The 22,751-nt window shown below is 50.4% G+C and overlaps 1 protein-coding gene across 1 annotated transcript in view; it reads right to left on the minus strand.

The window, feature by feature from the left end:
* The window catches only part of PKP4 (plakophilin 4), a 77,493-nt gene that overhangs the window by 51,036 nt on the left and 3,706 nt on the right, over positions 1 to 22,751 (minus strand). Inside the window, exon 2 of the mRNA XM_071561882.1 lies at positions 12,340 to 12,469. The gene's annotated coding sequence lies outside the window, so the exon portion shown is untranslated. The remainder of the gene's footprint in view (positions 1 to 12,339; positions 12,470 to 22,751) is intronic.

The raw sequence follows: 22,751 nt of genomic DNA on the forward strand, positions 1-22,751 counted from the left end.
GCAATGGATAGCAGGGAAAGGACTGACAGGATCAGCTTCCAAGAATCCTGAGCTGATCATTGCAGAGCAGAGCACCAGCAATTCCAGTCCATGCAGGAACGTAATTCATCTGTTCAATTATCAAAGTCACTTTTAACTAATACTACAGAGATGGTTATGAAGTGTGTGTAATGGTTTGAAAACAGCAAGTAGGTGGCATTCATGTAGCTTCTGCACACATATAATAGAATATCCTTCAGAAAATGAATCTAGTAAGGTCTAATGTTACAAGTAGCCCATACTTCACTTTAGATTTTCAGAACAAACTCATTCAATATTCCTAGAGCAGACAACTATAAACACGGGTTTCTTTCCCATCTCCATTTCACAGACAGTGGGGACACACACATATGCTGCAAATAGGCCCCAAGGCTGGAACCCCCCTGTGAGGCCCCTCAGCCCAGCCCTGCATTAGCCATGACCCCCTGGGTGGGCACAGAATGCCCCAGAGCTGGGGTAGCACACGAGCTCAGGGCCCACCTGTGCTGCACTGCTCTGACTGGGGTGGAAGGGCTCTGGAGCTGCCCCCGGAGGGATCACGGGTCTCCTGGGAGGTTTCTGCCCTGGCACAGGCACAGCATGGTGCTGTCAGAAGGGTGCTGTGCTGCCGTGGGCAGGCTGGGCAGGCAGGGTGAGCGCACACTGAAGAGGGAGGGTGGAAGAACAAGCACTTTCACTCTGCTTTCTGTACAGTGGCACACACACCGTGAGAGGGATGGCCCCTGCCCAGGCCCATGAGCCTCTCCAAGCAGGGGATCTTTATTAACCACACCATTCCAGTCTGCTTAAAGTGCTGGTGACACAGCCCATGTGCAGTTTCACATCACTGAGGGATTCACCCAGTTTCAGGGGAACTCAAGCGCAGTGAGTGATGAGAGGCAGTGGAGCAGTCACAGGGACAGCCTGTGGTGCAGGAGCCTGGTCACCCACCAGCTTCTACCACTGCAAATGAGAAGGAAAAGCTGCTTCCCAAACACATCAGAGCAGGAGCCTGACTCAGAATCAGCCACTTCTGGGGCAGGACTCCTCCTCCCCTCAGCACCTTGCAGGTATAGCACAGGGAGTCCATCCTGTACCCTGAAATGAGCCTGTGGGAATGGCCTGTTCTCACTGTACATCCATATCACATTTATCTTCTGGAACGAGGGAAATGGAACTGCACAAACCCAGCACTGCCAGGTTTCTGGTGCCAGGACAGCACAGGGACACTGGGGAGGGCTGGCTCAGCTGCACCGAGAGCCACTGTACTGCCTTCCCCTACACCTGGCACTGCAAGGACACACCACACTGTCCTCCTCCTCCTCCCCAGGTCCTGCAGCCCAGGGGGCCCATTCCATTCCCTCCCTGCACAGCCAGGGCACCCCAGGCCTTCCCCACGGGAACTGCTGGTCCCACCCCACGTGCCCGTGGGTGTGCAAGGCTGGGGGAGAGCACGGTGAGCTCCTGCAACTGCAAAGCACTTACTGATGGGCATAAAGCATCACTGGACCCTGCCTGACTTCCCAGGTGCCACAATGAACAACCAGCCATAGCTGGCCATGTTTGAAACCCTTATTCTGGCTTATTCTGTCAGGCCTGCAGAGCCAAGGCTGCCCATCAGGTGGGTGCACCCCCAGAGCTGCAAGGACCTTGCTCTGCAGGACCCATTGAATAGCAATCCAGTAAGCAGGATAAAAACCAAACTCTAATAGTTGTATAACAGCATTTTGAAAAGTCAAAGACGCAAGTTTACAGTTTTAGAAAATGAAAATGGTTCCTTTAAGGTTTTACTTCTAAAAATCAACTCTTTCACCAAGCAGCAATAACCCAAAGAAGCACAGAGTATTTGCCACAATTCTTCATGTCATACCTGATCTTTTATATCACTTTCCACAGTTCTTCTATTACTACACTCAGTGTTTCAGCTTTCTAAATGAACTGTTAAATTTGCAAGCATATCACAAAGTCATAAAACTACCCAGTCATGCTTTTCCTTCATTTAGAAATATTTGCTAAGTAATCAAAAGGACAAATCTCAAAAACTCTCACAAGTCACAGATGGGTTTCTCTCAGAAGTGGCTGCTTGCTGGGCCATAATCCCAACGTGCTCCACCTGTATGGAACAGGGGAGTGCCTGCTTGGCTTGGCATTTCCAGGGGAGAAGGAACAAATACAGGGCAATAAAGCCAAGATTTTAAATTAAGCAGCACAGAATTCTCAGTTATGCAGAGTTATGTGTGTTTGCAGCTTCAAATCAATTAAACAAACTATTTAAGTGTGCTGTGGTTTAACCTGTGTGGCTCAGCCCCACTCCCCCCATTCCCTTGGGATGGGGAGCATCCAAAAGTGCAAACACTCCTGAGCTGAGCTAGGACAGTGTGACAGAGACAGCAAAGGTGTGTGCACAGGCCCTGCCAACACACCATCATGGCCTCACTTCTGTATTTCCAGACCTTTCAAAGGTCCAACTACAGTTTACAAAAGACAAGTTATGTCTTGAAACCCTGAAATCAGTGCAGTCTTTACCAAACAAGTGAGACCTTTTCATTTACTTAAAAACATGAGGGAAAGCAAAGCACTTTTTTCGTTACATACTTTAAAGAAAGCACTTAACTTTTTCAAGCTTTTGTGATGTGCCACAAACCCAAAAATGTATTACACACTACAAAAATGCAGTGCTGCTTCCTCTTAAGTGATGTTGTCTAAATGAATGCTTAGAACTGGACTAAACACTGCAAAACATGATATAATGAGCATAGCAGTGAGACTATCTCAGTTTGTCTTTTTCTTGTTTTCCTCTGTCACTCTCCTCTCACTGTGAATAACTTTTCAACCTGTCAGCAGGAAATTTCTGTAACAAACTAGTCCAGAAAACATCCATGTGAAGGGGCTGGGAAGTGTGCAAATTCATCTGAACAGAAAATATCGCCAGTATTGGATATCTAATAACAACACTCAGATAAAAATCAATCACATTAATTAGTAGTGAAGGTGTCAGTGTTAAATGTGCATCTATCTCAGTGTAGGAGATGTAATTAGAGAACTCCACCCTTTCACACAGGCAGTTGTTTTAACTGCTGCTCCTGCAATTAACACATTTCTTGGCAAAGTTCCTCATTTTCTAATCTGGATTTCAGGATTAGACAACTGTTGGCTCCGATCCTACAAACACTCAGGCACACACTTGAGCTGACAAAGGAGTTTGCCCATTCAGCCCGACCTGCTGGCAGGCTCTGAGCTGGGGTGGCAGAGCAGGGAGATGCCCCAGGGCCCATCCCCACCCCACAGCTCTGCCCAGGCTCTCTGCTGGAGGGAGCAAAGGCACTCACAGGCAGGTCAGGTTCTCATCTCACCTTACAGGAACAGCAAACAGCCAGTGCGGGTTCCAGGAGAGCCTTAAAATCACAAATGAGGAGAAAGTTGAGAGGGGTCCATGAGGAAACCCCTTTGTTCTCTACACAAGGCTGAGATTTACCCACTGGAGAGACTCCCTGGACTTATGCTACTCACTCCTTTGGGTATGGATAACTGATTTATTGCTGGAAAACAAGCAACCACATTTCATCCCTCAAAAAATTAGTTCATAGCTATTAGTGCACAGTGCAGAGATCCCCTTTCTTTAAAGACATTAGCAGTGCACAAGTTTTATTCATGAGGACTGTAAACCAGGGAACTAAAATTATTATCTGATGAAAAGATGGAAGAAACTGAGCTGTGTAATGACAGGATAGAACCCACCTGCACAGTTGTGCAGACCCAGTCCCACAGTGAAAAGGGAACCTCCACCTGCCAGAGAAACATGAGAGGTGTTTAACTGACTGACTGCTAAATTTAGCCTCTTCCTCATCCCTTCTTTTTACAGGACGTATTTTTTCCACTTTTTTTTATATTTAAATACATGCAGGTTCAAAAGGCATTTGGTGCTATGTGCTTTAGAAAATGTTAAAAGTTATTGCCCTGACTTTTGGATAAAAGTATTTTTGCTACAGCGCCCAGGAAAAAATAGTTCTGTTGTTTTGTGTTGGTTTTCCTGGTTCTGGTTCTTTTTGTTTTTTGGCTGATGGCTACATACTTTAACTTCACTCCAGTGAGCAGGCAAGATTCTACCTCCCCAAATATCCAGTTGTGACATGCTCAAGAGACTAATATTTTTTATAGCTTTCAAAAGAGCCATTTACCAGAAGGTCTCAGCCAGGTATAGCAAGACAACCATTTTGAATAAAGGCATATTTACAACCACATCCTTCAGGGCCCGAGGCACTGTCTGGAGCTCACCTGAGAAGAACCTCCCTTGCCATCTGAAGGATGTCTGGAGCGTGTTCACACTTTGCAAGTGTAAGAAGCACCCACAGCTAAATGGCAATAAACAGTTTTCAGTAGTTTCAGCCAACAAGGCTCCATGAGTTAAAAGAAACCAGAGAGCTCAAATCTGAACCTTTCCTTTGGGCCATCCCAGGGCTGTGTCCCTTTGTTCTGCAGTGGTATCTGAACCCACTGCCATCTAGGGCAGCCTCATCAGAGCCAGTGCTCAAAGCCAGCTCTGCAGAGCAGCACAGACAGCAGACAGATCTCCAGGGATAAAGTTCAGCCTCATCCTCCTGCAGATTGAGGGGGAGGAGGGACATGCAGCATCACAGAAGGATTTCAGGCTTTCCAAACAGACTGTCAGGTGACAGGGACATTCATCGATTATTCATCCAACCATGCACAGAAGCACAAGTTGTCAGTGTGGTGTTGGAACAGACTCAGTTTGGGGAATGAAGTCATTCAGAATGAATGTCACGGTAACGTGCAAACTGTGCCAGCCAAGTACCTGCAGACAGGTGTGCTGCCAGCCCTGCTGCCCCAGCCCTGCTGCCCTGCACCTGGCACTGCTGCCCCACACCTGGCCCTGCTGCCCCACACCTGGCCCTGCTGCCCCAGCCCTGCTGTCCTGCACTCAGCCCTGCTGCCCCGCACCCAGCCCTACTGCCAGCACCTGGCACTGCTGCCCCGCACCTGGCACTGCTGCCCCAGCCCTGCTGCCCCGCACCTGGCACTGCTGCCCCAGCCCTGCTGCCCCACACCTGGCACTGCTGCCCCACACCTGGCCCTGCTGCCCCACACCTGGCACTGCTGCCCCACACCTGGCCCTGCTGCCCCAGCCCTGCTGTCCTGCACTCAGCCCTGCTGCCCCACACCTGGCACTGCTGCCCCACACCTGGCACTGCTGCCCCGCACCTGGCACTGCTGCCCCAGCCCTGCTGCCCCACACCTGGCACTGCTGCCCCAGCCCTGCTCTCCTGCACCCAGCCCTGCTGCCCCACACCTGGCACTGCTCTCCTGCACCCAGCCCTACTGCCCCACACCTGGCACTGCTGCCCCAGCCCTACTGCCCCACACCTGGCACTGCTGCCCCAGCCCTGCTCTCCTGCACCCAGCCCTGCTGCCCCACACCTGGCACTGCTCTCCTGCACCCAGCCCTACTGCCCCACACCTGGCACTGCTGCCCCAGCCCTGCTCTCCTGCACCCAGCCCTACTGCCCCACACCTGGCCCTGCTGCCCCAGCCCTACTGCCCCACACCTGGCACTGCTGCCCCAGCTCTGCTGCCCCGCACCTGGCGCTGTTGCCCCACACCTGCTGTCCTGCACTCAGCCCTACTGCCCCACACCTGGCACTGCTACCCCAGCCCTACTGCCCCACACCTGGCACTGCTGCCCCAGCCCTGCTGCCCCACACCTGGCACTGCTGCCCCAGCCCTGCTGCCCCACACCTGGCACTGCTGCCCCAGCCCTGCTCTCCTGCACCCAGCCCTACTGCCCCACACCTGGCACTGCTCTCCTGCACCCAGCCCTACTGCCCCACACCTGGCACTGCTGCCCCAGCCCTACTGCCCCACACCTGGCACTGCTGCCCCAGCCCTGCTCTCCTGCACCCAGCCCTGCTGCCCCACACCTGGCACTGCTCTCCTGCACCCAGCCCTACTGCCCCACACCTGGCACTGCTGCCCCAGCCCTGCTGCCCCACACCTGGCACTGCTGCCCCAGCCCTGCTGCCCCAGCCCTGCTCTCCTGCACCCGGCACTGCTGCCCCACACCTGACACTGCTGCCCCAGCCCTGCTCTCCTGCACTCAGCCCTGCTGCCCCACACCTGGCCCTGCTGCCCCACACCTGGCCCTGTTGCCCCAGCCCTGCTCTCCTGCACTCAGCCCTGCTGCCCCACACCTGGCACTGCTGCCCCAGCCCTGCTCTCCTGCACCCAGCCCTACTGCCCCACACCTGGCACTGCTGCCCCACACCTGGCACTGCTGCCCCAGCCCTGCTGCCCCACACCTGGCACTGCTACCCCAGCCCTGCTGCCCCAGCCCTGCTCTCCTGCACCCGGCACTGCTGCCCCACACCTGGCACTGCTGCCCCAGCCCTGCTGCCCCACACCTGGCACTGCTACCCCAGCCCTGCTGCCCCAGCCCTGCTCTCCTGCACCCGGCACTGCTGCCCCACACCTGGCCCAACCACACCTGCTCACACAAACAGTTCAACTGAGGACAGCTGTACACAGGGATACAACCACTACCAAGCACAACAATGGCTGCACCTGCTATTCAATGGCCACCTGGATTTTCTCCTAGTCCTGCAAAACTATTGCTGAAGTGTGACTGTTACTGCCAGAGTTAATGCACACCAGCTGCAGGCAGACACCGAGCCATGGAATCAGCTGGGCTGGAAGAGACCTCTGAGATCACCAAGTCCAACCTTTGATCCAACCCCACTGGGATTACACACCTCAACAGGAAGCATTATCAACCTAAATCTGTTTTATATGCATTTATAAAAGTATGCTTCTCAATTTTGTCATACAGTATATGTCAAAAAAACCAAACAAACCATTTTTTGAATGATAAAAATTATCAGCTACAACTCCAGCTTTAAAGACAGCTGGAGAGTTACAGATTCCCACAGCTGCCCGTTGTTTGAGGGATGTGGTGCAAGGTGTGTCACTGCAGCTGGACACCACCCCTGCCCTCAGAAAGCACCAGCCCAGCAGTGGCTTCCCCCAGGACAGCCAGGAGTGCTCACGGACACCACAGGCTGTGGGGCAGGAACCAGCCACCAACCAGCACCAGCTGACCCGGGGCTGGGAGGGACAACCACCCAACCACGTCCCTGCAAAAATTAGAAACTGATGATGCTGAAGCACCTGCATTTACTCAGGATGCATTTACAGGGTCTTCAGTGTTGCCTATGGAATTTCCTAGTCAAATGGCTACCACAGAAATGTCAAATTCTTGATTTCCATAAAGATAGATTGAGTAATATCACTCAATAAACATGGTTATGGGTTAGCAAAAGGTTTTACTACAATGAAGTTTTATCAGTTACTAAACTGCACTTTCCTCTTTCTTCTGCTCTGAAACAACTGCCCAGCAAAACTGTTTTTGCTGCCAAGAATGCTCTACCTGCAAACTTCTACATTTCAGCAAGTGGAGCTCTCTCCTCTTCTGCTCTCCAAGTTAGACACTAAAAAACCTGCAGGTAGGGACAGACTATATGAATTAGACAACAAGCATCTGGCTTTTTAGGCCAAAATTACCAATACATCCATCAGTCCTCCAGTCTCCCAAAGAAGAGGTATTATTGGTATTATTTTTCTGAGGTATATTTGACTTTGTTCACCCTTAATAAGATACTGGCAGGAGGATTACACAAAACTGACTCTACAGAGAATTCAGTTCTTCTAATACATTATACAGAGATGAAGGGCTGTGAAGCACCAACATTCACAAGTGACATCATGGTTAGAGAAGATCAAAGAGAACTGAGTAACCTGAGGAAAAGCACCAAGAGAAGTGCTTGTGTTGACAAACACAAGCCCACACGACCTGCTCCCACTCAAGTGACCCGTGTGCCTCCCCATGGCAGGGCTGGGCGACACAAACACGGCTACAAACTGGGCAGACTCAGGTTAAAACACCCGGCCAGGCAGGGAGACTCTGCAGAAGTGCCGGGGGGCAAAGTATGGTCAATGGTACATTAAATAATGTCAATAATTGTAACCACACTCCAAAGCAGATGCCCACAGTGCAAAATGCAGCCAATCCGGCACACAGCAACAAAAAAACTCAGGGGGATAGAAAACTATCTTGAAGGAATGCAGATTAAGAGTGGAAATGGTTAAGAAGCAAAACAAACAGTGAAGGAAGGCAAATGGCTCGAGTTGTTCACTGATGCTCAGGTGAAAGCAGGAGAAACCCTGGGAGCAGCACTCGCAGGCTTCCTGCTGGGCAGCAGAACTGCATCCTCCTGCAGCACGACGAGGTGCTAAGAGGTGATTTACTCCTTGCAGTGAAAGAGATCTCTTCCTGTAAAACCTGCTGCAGGCGTGCAATCCTGTCCTGAGACGGCAACACTTGGCAGCAGTTTCCCAGGCGGAGATGCACTCAGATACCTTTCCTGCCTTGGCTCCTGAAGGACCGAAACTAGGACTCAAATGTATTTTAGAAGGTCAGATCAAAGCAATCTCAACAGTGGTCACAACATCATCCTTTTTTCTGCCTTCCCTGCCCCATATTTTAGTCACATGCTAATTCCTGAGCAGGGCAAGTTCAGCACACCAAAACCATGCCAGGCACTAGAACTTAGAGTTAGGAGAGAGCACGGCCTTGGCAAGAGTAGACCATACCAATTGTGCCTAATTTTGCTCTAGGACAAGAGCTCTAGAGAAATACCTTGAAGATGAAGCCTTGCCCACCACGTGGGCTCGTGAGACAGAGGGGACCAAGTCCTTCAGAGCAGCAGGTACAGACCCAGCAGAGGAGACAACCAGCAAAACAACAGCTCTGAGGAAAACACGGGATGCCTCTAATCAAAGCGCTTTCCTGGGGCAAGGAGAGGAAAACTAAAAAAAAAGATTATCTCATTTGTCCCTCTTGCTATTTTCCATTTCCCACTGCACCAAAATGCACCATCTTCCCAGTCTGCTACACTGAAGTTTTATGCAACCGATTTCAAGTTGGATCAATTGAAAAGTCAGAAGAAAGCAACCAAAGCAATGCAAATTTTATGCAGAAGTTTCCTGTGTTTGGATACAAAGCAGAGACTATGGGGAAAAACGGTAACAGCTGAAATATTGGAGTCACTGCAGGAAAGACAAAACAATAAGCAAGGATAACATTTAAGAGGTACTGCTGCCTTCTTGCCAGTATCAGGCAATATCAATGACATTAATTATTTAAGTGTTGCTGTCTCTTCTAAATGGGATACTGGGGTGGCTCTTCCCCCCCTCCAAATTCCAACTACCTCCATTCTTGAGATCATTTCAGAACTGTAGATAATAGAAAAAAATTAAACACTCACAGCTAGGACTTAGATATACTTAACAATTAATACTGATATATGTAACTAAAAACTGCACCACCAGTAAAGTTATGAACTTCATCAGTTATTTTCCGTGTGCTGTAACACAAAGCTCTGAACAAAGAGTTAACACAGCGATCAAAAGCAAAGCCTCTCAGAGGGAGTTGGAATATTACGCAAGTTTCAGTCTTACAAAAATACAACACTTAATTACTGTTTCAGGGGATTTCCACTTCCAGACTCCAGAAAGCCTGCTCTTGCTTGCTCTCTGCAAGTCCAGGAGTGCTTCAATACACCAGCTCAGGAAATGCACTCCTGGATGACACCAGCAGCAAGGAATGCACTTCCACTGCCTGGATCCCCCTTCCCTGTAACACTTACCCAGGAACTGCAGTCACGGGCCAGCTTTCCAGTTTTAGAATGTCTTACTTAAGCTCCATACAAACATACACAATTTCAGGTAGCTGTTACTGAACTGAGCCTTCTGAGTGCTGTCGAGCACAGCAGAGGAAGCAGCAGAGCCCCAGCAGGAACGGCCCCAAGCCCTTGGGCAGGACCAGGCTCTGGGCCCGACCTGCTGGAAAGGGAGGGACCCATAAACACCCCAATTACTCCAGGACAGGAACTGAAAATCCTTGGCACACATACCAGATCTGCTACCTGAAAATGAACCATTTCAGCAAGGTGCTCCAAGGCAGCTGCCAGTTTGAACATCACAGACAGCAGCACCATTTACAGATGGAAGAGGATGTGTATCCACCCAATTGCATTTTTTGCCTATTTGTGAGAGGCCACTTCAAATTCAAACGACTTCAAATGGAGCTTTTCAGCAAAGGCACAGGAGTTCTACAGGGAGTTCAACCTTTTTTCCCCTTTCACAGCTCACCTGCTACATTCTCTACTCAGTTCTCCCAGGACCCAGCAGGTGAAGCTGAAAATGTCAGAGCAAATGTGAACATGCCCAGCAAGGAGGGGCAAAATCAGGCTCAAAACTCTACCCTGCATGCACCTTGATAGGGGAGGTGTGTAACACCCCACTCCTTTTGTCAAACAAAAGCACAACAAAAACTCGATGGCAAATACAGTTTGTAACTTGTTTCTCTACAGTAATGCTGTTAGAGTTAACTTCAAATAACTCTCAACACACCTTCTGATGAACTGTCAAAATCGTGTTCTGTGTGTCAAAGGCAGCCCTCAGTTAATGCAGACTCCAGAGCAGTGCACACACACTCAGCACAGCAAACACACACGTGCACTGCCTTGTTCCCTTCTTATGTTTTTAATTCTGATGCTGTTGCTGCCTGTCAACATCCTCTTGTTGAGCCAAAGGAAGGAAATGCCCAGGAACAATCCAGCAGTCTCTTCACTTGTCAGTTATGGTCACCTTAAAAGGCAGCATTTACTCACTACTGAGCTGTCAGTGTCCTGCCCACACTGCCCTGGAGGGCTGCTGTCCCCAGGCCCCTGGGGACACAAGCAGGGCTCCCTCCAGGCTGGGCAGCCACAGCCAGCCCAGCCCAGGGGCCGAGCAGAACCACAGACACTGGGGGAACTGTGGCACCATCCCTGTGCCTGGGCAGCCACAGCCCAGCTCAGGGGCTGAGCAGAACCACAGACACTGGGGGGACTGGGGCACCATCCCTGTGCTGCCACAGCCCAGCTCAGGGGCTGAGCAGAACCACAGACACTGGGGAGACTGGGGCACCATCCCTGTGCCCCTGGGCAGCCACAGCCAGCCCAGCCCAGGGGCCGAGCAGAACCACAGACACTGGGGGGACTGGGGCACCATCCCTGTGCTGCCACAGCCCAGCTCAGGGGCTGAGCAGAACCACAGACACTGGGGAGACTGGGGCACCATCCCTGTGCCCCTGGGCAGCCACAGCCAGCCCAGCCCAGGGGCCGAGCAGAACCACAGACACTGGGAGAACTGTGGCACCATCCCTGTGCCTGGGCAGCCACAGCCCAGCTCAGGGGCTGAGCAGAACCACAGACACTGGGGGGACTGGGGCACCATCCCTGTGCCTGGGCAGCCACAGCCCAGCCCAGGGGCTGAGCAGAACCACAGACACTGGGGGGACTGGGGCACCATCCCTGTGCCTGGGCAGCCACAGTCAGCCCAGCCCAGGGGCTGAGCAGAACCACAGACACTGGGGGGACTGGGGCACCATCCCTGTGCCTGGGCAGCCACAGTCAGCCCAGCCCAGGGGCTGAGCAGAACCACAGACACTGGGGCAACTGTGGCACCATCCCTGTGCCCCTGGGGTCAGGACTGTGTCCAGGGCCAGGAGTGGTGCCAGGAAACCAGCCCCCATCTCAGAGAAGCCAGGCTGAAACACCTTCAAAACCAGGATCAGCACCACCAGTACCCAACGTCCTCAACAGGAATGAGAAATTAAAACATTTAAAGAAAGGAAAAGTTGGTAGTGCTGGCACATGACAAAGCTCTGCCACAAGGCTGGTCTGTCCCTGTCACCAACCAACACCATGGTGGGATGAGTCTTTAGACCTCATTATCCCCAAATAAGTCTCTGTGAAACTATTTACTGGAAAGGCACCAAGAACTGCAGGTTTCACACTGAATTCGAAGGACTGATGACCAAACTCACCAAGGACTTCTTTACAAAAGATGGAAAAACTTGTGTCCATACAAAGTACAGCATGCTCAAAGCTACAAACTTCTAACAGAAAAGTCTTCTCTAATAAACTGTTGATTCAGTGTCTTCACAACAAACTTCTGCAATATTTACAATTATTAGTTATAATCTTAAACCACTGGTGAATTGTGAGCCCTACTGACCAAAGGAAAATTCAAAGGATAGGAACAGTCATGTTACTGAGAGGAAAGTCATCTCTCTGGAGACTGCTCAGCTCTGCAACAGAGTTCCTTCCTCTGCCAAAGCACAGAGTTTACAGCACAACCAGTAACTCAGAATGCTGCTCAGTCCCTCTCCTGCAGCACAGAGAGCTGCTAGCAGTGGCCACTCACTCTTTGGGGTGAAGCTCTGTTAGAAACAGGTGCCATGTAATCCTGGTCCTGCAAGACTCGACTTCTCTAGGCACGGAGGGAGGCATGAATAACCATCAGTGCTGGGGCTCAGGTATTCATTCCACAGATGCTGTGACAGAAAAAAATAAACAGAAAGGATTACTCAACAAACTCAAACACAGAACAGAAAAAAAAATCAGTTGCTGAAATCACTCTGGAGCACATTATTATGGGCTGATTAAAATTTTAAATGGAAAGATAATTCAAGCAGGCAGACCTGTAACTTCAGGGGTAGATTTGAGACAAACAAATCTTATGAAATAGCAAACAACGTGGTGAAAGGAACCAGCTGAGCCCAGCAGGGCTGCCCAATGCTCTTGAACAAATGCACAGTTCCTGAAGCAGTGGAAGGGACGACACACAGAAGCACACAACGTACATCCAAGCCAAGGAAGAATTCCTTATCTGGGAAGCACACCTACTTCAAAAGAGACAGAAATGCAGAAGTAGGTTACTGCTCCCTTTGCAGCCTAAGGGGAGAGGAGAAATCTACCTGTCCACTCCACTGTTGTTTGCCAAGCAAATAATAATGGGGTTCTGAGAAAGCTGGAGACTAGTGAGCCAAACAGGGCCTGCCACAGCAGCACAGACACAAAGGGTGACAAACACCTGTCTGCACAGGATCCCAGCCAGGGAACACCCCAGCAGGTACCGCAGACAGGAGAAGGCAAACATGGACTCTGCTGTGAAACGACTGACTGCTCTCCAGCCTCTTAAGGGCTTTCAAATCTGTGGGGGCTTTGGCAGGCAAAAAAGGCTGGGGCAGTTACTCAGGCATATTATTATGGAAGACCTCAAGGAACATCTTGCCATTGCCCTTTACCCAAGCCAGACAGTGCCAAAGACACTTCCTGTGACAGACAGCAAGGCCATCACCAAGAAGTGACACTGGTGAGAAGAGCACGGGTTCCCCAGCTGCTCCTGGGAGGTGGCACAGGCAGGTGTAGAGAACATCAAAAACACACTTGCAGCAGAAATCTGAAGTGTTACTGCCATTATAATGAAATGCAAGTTCACCCAGCACAGGCCTCGTTTCTCACATTTGCAGCTGCTTGTGCTGGTCTGCCTGAATTCAAAGGCTGTCATGATGACAAAGGGACCAAACCCTCCTTTTTGACCATCAGCTCCCTTACAAAACAGAAACTGAGGAGATATTGTTTTCTATGAATACTTGGGGATAGAAATGAGGATAAAGAAACATTTGAGAGGAGAACAAATAGGTCCTAAATGAGATTTATTGCTGTAACTACAAATTAGGAAATTCCCCAATGTAATGCACATCTGGAGAAGTGAAAAAAGTACAGTGCATATATCATTTGAGAACAGAATGATGGGTGGCTATTTTGTCCACCATTGTAACTGCACTGTTAGGATTCTTAGAGTGGAGTCCTATTATTCAGTATACCCAATTTAATTTTTCTTATTTATACAAATAAAATTATATCTACCTTTAGGGAAGCCAAACTAGTTCAATCAGAGTTAAACCAGCAGCTTCTCTGGGATATGTTTACAGGCAGTACTGTTTTGATTCACATCCTGCTGGCATCTCTGCGACTGGAAAATGTTAAGGTCAAACCAAGGTGATTTTCCTGCTTCCCTTCTGTGGTAGGGCCATTTCCACCAGGGCTCTTGGATAAAATATACACCAGTATCTTCATACAGTACTCAACTAACTAATAACCAAAGCTGTCAGTGCATTTGGCATCCACCCACAGCTCCCTCACCACACCAGGTACGTCTGGACACCCACAGACTCACACACTGAGGTCCCACCTCATTTAAAGGTACAAGTTGGCATTTGACAACAATTAGTCCAAGACACTTGGTTTCCCCCTTCTAGTTCTGTGTCAAGACTTCACATCTTGGTTTAAGTTCACATGGAATAAGCAGGGATCTGATCCTGTCTGCCCATCATAGAGTGAGTCAAGGCCACAGCTGCTCTCACCAACCCAAATAAGCAGCACAGGAAAAAACCTACACAGCTGTAGTTGTGTCATGGTAAACAATATCCCACCTGGGGGAGATGCTGGAAGGGCCCTGCCCAAGTCAGTGCACACACATGTCCCCACTCTGTCTGAGGCTGCCACACAAACCCACAGATACCACACCGTGGGCAGTGTGACAGCCACAGCCTCACCTAACGCAGGCCAAGGAGGAGGCACAGTCCCTGCATCCCCCAGCACACACTCCAGGACAAAACAGGCCACAGGGATTAGCACCACATCAGTCAGTGTCACCAGGCCCACTGCCAGGATCCCAGACAAGACAAATCACACAAGCACCAGCTTTGCCTTCAAGGAAAACTGTGTGAAAAGCTAAGGCACACCCGAAACTGAAAGGCTGGCATTGATGTTTGCACACCTATGAAGTCTTCTCACAAATTTAACACATCACACCAAACTGCTTCACACTCATACTGGAAAAAATACACTGGCAAGAAGTCTAAACTTCAGACTGTACAGAGCTGTCCATCAGCAGGGGCCTTTGGAAGGCAAACTAAGCCCCCAGCAGTAAGCACAGAGAGCTGCTCACTCAGCACCACGTGAGAGCAGGGAACGCTTCAGCAGGAAGAAAGCAGCATTCCAAAGCAGCACAGCCTCAGTGAAAAGCATTGCCTTCCCCTTGGACTGGACTGTCCATGGCAGAGACTGAGAGGCTCCAAGTACCACCTGCCCGTGGCCAAGGCAGGTACCCAGAGGGCAGAGCCTGGGGAGCAGCGGCAGAGCCGCAGAGCAATCCCCTGGCACAGCAATCCCCTGGCACAGCAATCCCCTGGCACAGCAATCCCTGTGGATGAGCACACGGTGGGTGCTGGGACAGGGACACAGAAGCAGGTTCTGCACCCAGGGCTCCCCCAGCCTCCACCACAAACCAGGCAGCTGCACACCCACATCATCTGCCAGCCTGGAGTTACTGCGGTGAGCTGAGCTAAGGGAGTTTCATTGTAAAGCAGATACGTCCCAACTTACGGTATCTTTTAAAAAGTTGTGCAAAGTAACACTGTGAAGGAACACAGAATATTAGCCATTTTTCAGGGGGTTTTCCCCTACATTCTGTAAGGAATCCTCTTTTAAAACTTTGAGTACAATTGGTTCTTGCCAAAGAAAGATGCAGCAGAACAGGGGTTATTTGTCTGTTGTATGGTACCTTGATTCCGAAATAGAGGTCAAGCAAGCAGGTTTGAATTTCAACAGACTTTTCTCTTCCATAATGATTTTCACCTGATACCTTAGTGTAAGAAATTATAAAATCCATTTACAAGTGTAAATCCAAAAGACAGCAATACAATGGGAGGGTTGATAAAATCCAGGAACTTAAGAAGCCTGTTTAGATACCACACGTACATCTCTGCTCTCCTCCTGTCTGAGGTTGTTATAAATTGCCAGAGGTTCTGTGGCTGGCTGTTAATTAGTTCCTGAGCATTAGCAGCATGACAGTGCAGAGCTTTCACACGAGGTATTTATGCTTGTACTGGGGAAAAGGACACACCATCCTTGAATTTCTAGACTTAGGAGGCATCTTTCCTCCTGAGACAGAAATCTCTACCCTGGCTATAATCCCATGCAAGATGCAAACCCTTTCAGTGTCCAGTCAGCTGAGGCTGAGGCAGCCTCCATGAGATCCCTGGCAAGCAGGGAAACAGCCAAACACAGACCATGCAGTGGCACGTCCTGCCTTCCCTTCCTCCAACATGTCTAAGTTTGCCCATCTGAAAACTTGGAATTGAGACAGACACGTCAAATATTTGGAAAGCAAAGCCTCAGCAGGCAGGTGGCTGTTTGCCACACAGACAACAGCAACAAGCTCTCCCAAAGGCCTGCTTGAGTCAGGGAACCTGGGGGAAGGAAGAGCCAGGTACCAGCTCCAAGGGAATCATGAGCTACTCAAGTTACCTGCTCAGAGGCAGCAGCTCTTCATTTTGGAAGAAGAATGTTCCTACAAGTAGAAGGCAGTGCTGGCCTGTGAGGGCTGCACAGCTGGTGGAGGGGCTGCCTGAGCCTCTCACCCAGGGACATTCACCTGAAGTGTGGTCAGTCGGCTTCCACTCACAGGGATCATGTTCATGCCTCAGAGCACAGGACACGTCTGCCTGGCAGGACCCTCTGTTTTCACAGCCCTCAGTCACAGGACCAAGGTGCAGAACAACCAGCTCAGAGAGGCAGGACTCGGTGAGCTCCAGGACACAGCCCCAGCCCTCCCAGGGGAGCTGAGGGCTCCAGGTGTGCCTGCAGCAGCCCCTGCACCCAGCCTGGCCCAGGTGTGTGTGACCTGCAGGTGTGTGTGACCTGCAGTGCTGCAGCCTGCCCTGACCCTCCCCTGCACGGCAATTCCTGCCCCAGGCTGGCCCTTCCCTCAGTGCTCTCCCTGCCTGTGAGCACACGCACACAGGGCTGACTAACAACAGCCTTCATCAGATGGTCCATCGAAACCTGCAGCGCTTGACCACGTGAAAATACCACCCCATATCCCTCACTATCCTACACACAGAGCAGTTTTTCAACTTTCTACAAAAAATAAAAAATATTGGAATATTGCCATAGTAAAATGTTTTTGTTCTGTTGTAATGTGATGCCTGTGATGCTGAGAGATGCAGAGAAAACAAAGAAAATCTCTGAAAAAATTGCCATAACTTGAATTATCTCAGCTATCTGAAAGAAGTATCTTCCTTTAGCGTTTAAAATTTCAGCCTGAAACATAGTAACATTTATATTATAGATTAAATCAATATGCTACTAATACAAACCAATTCAATAATACAATATAACCTAATACCATGAACTGAAACAGCATTTGCCAGCATTCTACCAAGGCAAGGCTTCCCAAGACTGATGCACTCCACTCTTCCTAAAAGTGGGAAGTTGTGATTCAGGGCATCTTCTTTTGCATCTCTTACAGTGCAAAGATATTCAAACTCTACTCATTATGAATGGCAATGAAGGCACTAAGTCTGACAAAGCTGTTCTCCCCCTCCCCAGCGCAGGCACTCCCAGCCTGGATCCCCACGGGCCGGGTGGTGCCCCCACTGCCCCCGGAGTGCCCAGCTTGGCCAAGATACAGCTGAGCAGCTCCTCACACAAACCCAGCTCCTGGATTCAGGTGCCTTCCTCATTCAACACCGTGTAAGTTACTGCAGATCTCTGGTGTGCGTTTTTTGTTGTTGGATTTGGGTTTTTTGTTGTTGTGGGGGGTTTGATTTAGTTTCAGTGTCAGTACATGACTCCATGAATATTTTTGTGCTGCTGAAAAATAACCTCTGAGTTCCACAACAAAACTAACAAACTCTCTCAGTGCTGAAAGACTGACTACATCAGCCTGAACAAAAAGCATCCCACAACAGGCAGTGCTCTCCACCACAACTTCACAATTTCCTTAAGAAATGTCAAGTCCTTAAACCACAGGAAGTTTTTCTATCAGTCCGTCTATTCTGCAAAGAACTCTAAATACAGGGGTTTTAAAATCCATCTTCTGGAAAAGAACAGGTTTAACGACAGTGACTCTCCCAAATCTCAGTGTATGCTGTTGCTGTGGTTTATGTTAAGAAACAACAGCAAAACTAAGAAAACTCAGGAATTTTCTTTCTTTATGGGGTAGTCAAAATCACATGGAGCAAACAGGCAAATCTCACAGGTCTGTGAGCCAGTCTGAGATTTCTGGGTTAAATGTTTTTTCATCTCTAGTCTGAAATACAACCCCCCCCAGGAAAAGCAATACATTACACAAGTCATCTCACTGCCAATATTTTCTGTTTCAGCTGAAATATGGCACTGGGCATTTTCATTACATTAGTTACGAGGACAAAGCTGGATATGAAGGATATGAAGCAGCAACAGATGGCAGGTTCTGCCAGCATATCTTTGATTAAGGCTGAATCAAATAACTCAGCCCAGCAGGACTGGACCACGAGCACCCCGGACAAGGTGCGAGTTACAGGCACGTTCTTGGGATCTTCTCCACTCAATTAATCAGTTTAAGTGTTGCCTTTCTCTTTGTAAGCTCTGCAGAGCATGGACCTCCCTCTGCTTCATAGACGGGCACATCAGTTTGGAGTTCAGGCACCGGTAAGGTACAAATCAAAGCTCTGCCACAATATGCTCTCATTGCAACACTGTTGTCTTATTTCGTTATAAGAATAGATGGCAACTTTGTTTTTACATAAGAACAGATGAAAATACTACCTCATTTTGAGATCTGTATCCCTATGTATCTTTAGATACCATGCAAAACCTGAGCCTGATTTTGCAGCTGACAATCAGGGAACAGTCACATAAACACCTGTGCATGAAATGTCTCCAGTTAACACTCCAGATCTCCCCTTGTCCAGAAGCCCCTGAAATCAGTTACATTGCACACACCAGCTCGGCTTTATTTGGTGAAAGAGAAGAAAGACTTCAGCTTTAAGCATGTCACACTGACATGGAGGTTAAAGAGTTAGAATTTGCCTGCAATTGTTTCAGAGATGAGTGAATTTATTCGGTTTTAGTTTCCACCACTCAGATTTACCTCCATGATCACAAATGCACGACTGCTCCATTCCCGGGTTACACAACCGGAAATTCTGCCAAGGCAAGACAGAGAACATGGGTTTGGAACTGAAAAAGTTTCCTTTTGGAGCACTAAGGATGCATTGCCTGCTGCTGCCTTCCTGGGGAAGAGGACAGGAACCCACCACAAACTGGAAAGTCTCAGATTTCTAGCACAGATGGGCTAAGTAAGATCATTTTAAGCAAATTAAGGGATAAATTAGGTGCTTTCTATTTGGACACGTGCAATGCAAATCCTTCTGAGTACATTTCCAAAAACCTATTAAAAGCATACCCCAGGTGATAACCTACCACTTATCACAGCATGCAGGGACCACAAGGACCCTTTGTGAGAAGGTGAAGACAGGAAACCCTTTTGGCACCCACAGAACCAAACAGAAATCCAGAGATTTTTTAAAGCTCCTTCCTTGTTCCCTTACAGCTGGACCTCAAGAGGGAAAAAGCAACCTCTGGTACCACACCCCAGCTCCTCCTCTTCCTCACTTGCTCCCAGATCTCTGCTACTCCTTGCCCTGTCTGGCACTAGGAAAGCTGCCCCCACCTTCTCACCTCCAGCCCCTCCCAGGACATTGGCCCTCTTGCTCCTGCTGCCTCTGGAGACAGTCCCAGTCAGCCTAGGGACATGTCCTGGGCCAGCCCAACACTGTGCAGGGCCACCCCTGCTGCCAGGGACCCCCAGACAAGTGAATCCCACCGGAGATTCCCCACCCAATGCTCCAAGGGGTACTCACTCATCAGAGAGTGGGGACCCAGTGCCCTCAACTGCTCTGCATGAACTCAGGGAACCTTGAAGGCCAGTGCATCCCACAGCCTGCACAGGGCACATCCTACGGATCCCACACACGGGGGCACATCCCACGGATCCCACACACGGGGGCACATCCCACGGATCCCACACACGGGGGCACATCCCACGGATCCCACACACGGGGGCACATCCCACGGATCCCACAGCCTGCACAGGGCACATCCCACGGATCCCACAGCCTGCACAGGGCACAACCCGTGCATCCCACACACGGGGGCACATCCCGTGCATCCCACACACGGGGGCACATCCCGTGCATCCCACACACGGGGGCACATCCCGTGCATCCCACACACGGGGGCACATCCCGTGCATCCCACACACGGGGGCACATCCCGTGCATCCCACACACGGGGGCACATCCCGTGCATCCCACACACGGGGGCACATCCCGTGCATCCCACACACGGGGGCACATCCCCTGCATCCCACACACGGGGGCACATCCCCTGCATCCCACACACGGGGGCACATCCCCTGCATCCCACACACGGGGGCACATCCCCTGCATCCCACACACGGGGGCACATCCCCTGCATCCCACACACGGGGGCACATCCCCTGCATCCCACACACGGGGGCACATCCCGTGCATCCCACACACGGGGGCACATCCCCTGCATCCCCCACACGGGGGCACATCCCCTGCATCCCCCACACGGGGGCACATCCCCTGCATCCCCCACACGGGGGCACATCCCCTGCATCCCCCACACGGGGGCACATCCCCTGCATCCCCCACACGGGGGCACATCCCGTGCATCCCCCACACGGGGGCACATCCCGTGGATCCCACACACGGGGGCACATCCCGTGCATCCCCCACACGGGGGCACATCCCGTGCATCCCCCACACGGGGGCACATCCCGTGCATCCCCCACACGGGGGCACATCCCGTGCATCCCCCACACGGGGGCACATCCCGTGCATCCCACACACGGGGGCACATCCCGTGCATCCCACACACGGGGGCACATCCCGTGCATCCCACACACGGGGGCACATCCCGTGCATCCCACACACGGGGGCACATCCCGTGCATCCCACACACAGGGACACATCCCGTGGATCCCACACACAGGGACACATCCCGTGGATCCCACACACAGGGACACATCCCGTGGATCCCACAGCCATGGGGGAATTTCATTCATTGCCCACAACCACCACCCCACAGCTGCACTAACAGTAAACACATTAAAAATCCCCCCACTGAGCTGTGATGCAGAAAGCAAGTTTCAGCTTGTACACCTTCAAAGGAATTACAACAGATTCCTTTCTCCTCTTTAGTAATGAATTAATCACGATACCAATTGGAACATTGGATCAGCTATAATGTGGATTTAAGGTTCACAAAAACACACTACATTTTAGTTAGAACACTGTACAGGGGGGCTCTAATTTTAATTATTTCTTGAATAATGGATCAATCACTCTCAAACAAAGTAACAACTCCCAGTTTCATTTTCTCCACTAAAATAAAGGCATATTTAAAATGTTTTTTAAAACCTATTAAACAGGAAGTTGACTGGTCCTCAATTCCTAGTGCTAGGTAAGAACTCTCTACAATGGTATGCAAAGGAAAAAAGAGGTGGAAGATCTGTAATAGATGGTCATGGATACATTTGGAGAAAACCAGCAATTTCTTTTTCTTTTGAAACTCCAATATCTTAAAATTAAAATAACAGGAGGAAAACATGAATAATAAAATTATGCCTTTTAAAAAAATCTGTTAAAAGGTATGTTGTTTAAAAATCTTGTACTCAAAGAAGGTATTTCCCCCCCTTGCCCAAGCTGTGCCCCCTCTGCCTGTAGGATGGGATGCAGGAGAGGGCCAGGAAGCCGCGGCAGCCGCAGGCCCCCCGCCGGTCCCGCTGCGAGGTGGAGGCGAACTGGCCGGGCCGGTTCCCGGCGCTGCCCCCGCAGCACACTCCGCTCGCTCTTCAGGAAGCGGGGCTGACTCAGCCCGTCCCAAGGAGGGCGAGTCTGAGCCCCAGTCACCTCCCTGACCCCGCACACGCGGCCCCACCGCGTCCCGCCGCCTCCCACGGCGTGCGGGGACCTGTCTGCTCCAGCCTTCCCTTGGAATGACAGTGACAGGGATTCCATCACCAAAAAAGAAATTAATGAATCTCCTCTGAAAGCGCAGGAGTCCTTCCTTCCTTCCTCCAGAAATCCAGGTCTCTTTCCTCCACCTCAGAATGCGGGAACAGAACAAAGCTCTGCTCACTGCTGTCAGCTGCAAGATTTAACTGACAAGACACTGATTTTCTTCAGTGCTAGCAAAAGCTTTGGGAAGGTCACCAGAGGCAGTTTTTGGCTGTCTTCATCCACCTCCTCCTCTCCCCCTGCAAACCTCCCCTGAGTAGAATAAATGAGCATTCTGTTTGGCTAAAAGAACAGGAGAAGTTATCCAATGAACTAGGAGTCTCAGAGGCCTCAGGAAAAGCAGCAGAGAATCAGTGATGCTCCCAAGCGTGCCCAGGGAGCTCCTGATGCTGGCAGCCCCTCCAGCTCCATGCCAAGCGCTGCTGCCAGAGCATCCTGCTCCTTGGGAAGGGCCATTTCCACAGGCTCTGGTTCAGGGCCGTGGGGACACGTTTACTCTCCATCCTCACTAGCACTGGGACTGCCTTGATGGCAGCACACGGCAGTCAAGGTGGGAACAGCAGCAAGTGATAGTTGTGGGCCAGTCCCAACAGCCCAGCTTCAGATCCAGCTTTCCAGCCACTTACACATAAAGCTATCCCAGGCCTTTTTCTTTTTCCTACCCACTTACTGAAGTTTGAACCAGTTTACTTTTGGAGTGACAGTACATGCCATATTCATAAGGATTTGATGTCTTACTTTCACTAGAGGAAAACCTCCAAACCTAACAAGAGCTGCTGGAATTCCGGAATTCTGACCTGCTCCAGCACAGGTTCCTCAGTAGATGCTGAGATGTCCACGTGCTCGTTGTATGAGATGGTGAAACATGTTCTTCCTGCGGCAGCTCTTCCCA

The sequence above is a fragment of the Pithys albifrons genome, chromosome 8 (genome assembly GCF_047495875.1).
Source record: "Pithys albifrons albifrons isolate INPA30051 chromosome 8, PitAlb_v1, whole genome shotgun sequence".
NCBI classification, from domain to species: Eukaryota; Metazoa; Chordata; class Aves; order Passeriformes; family Thamnophilidae; genus Pithys; species Pithys albifrons.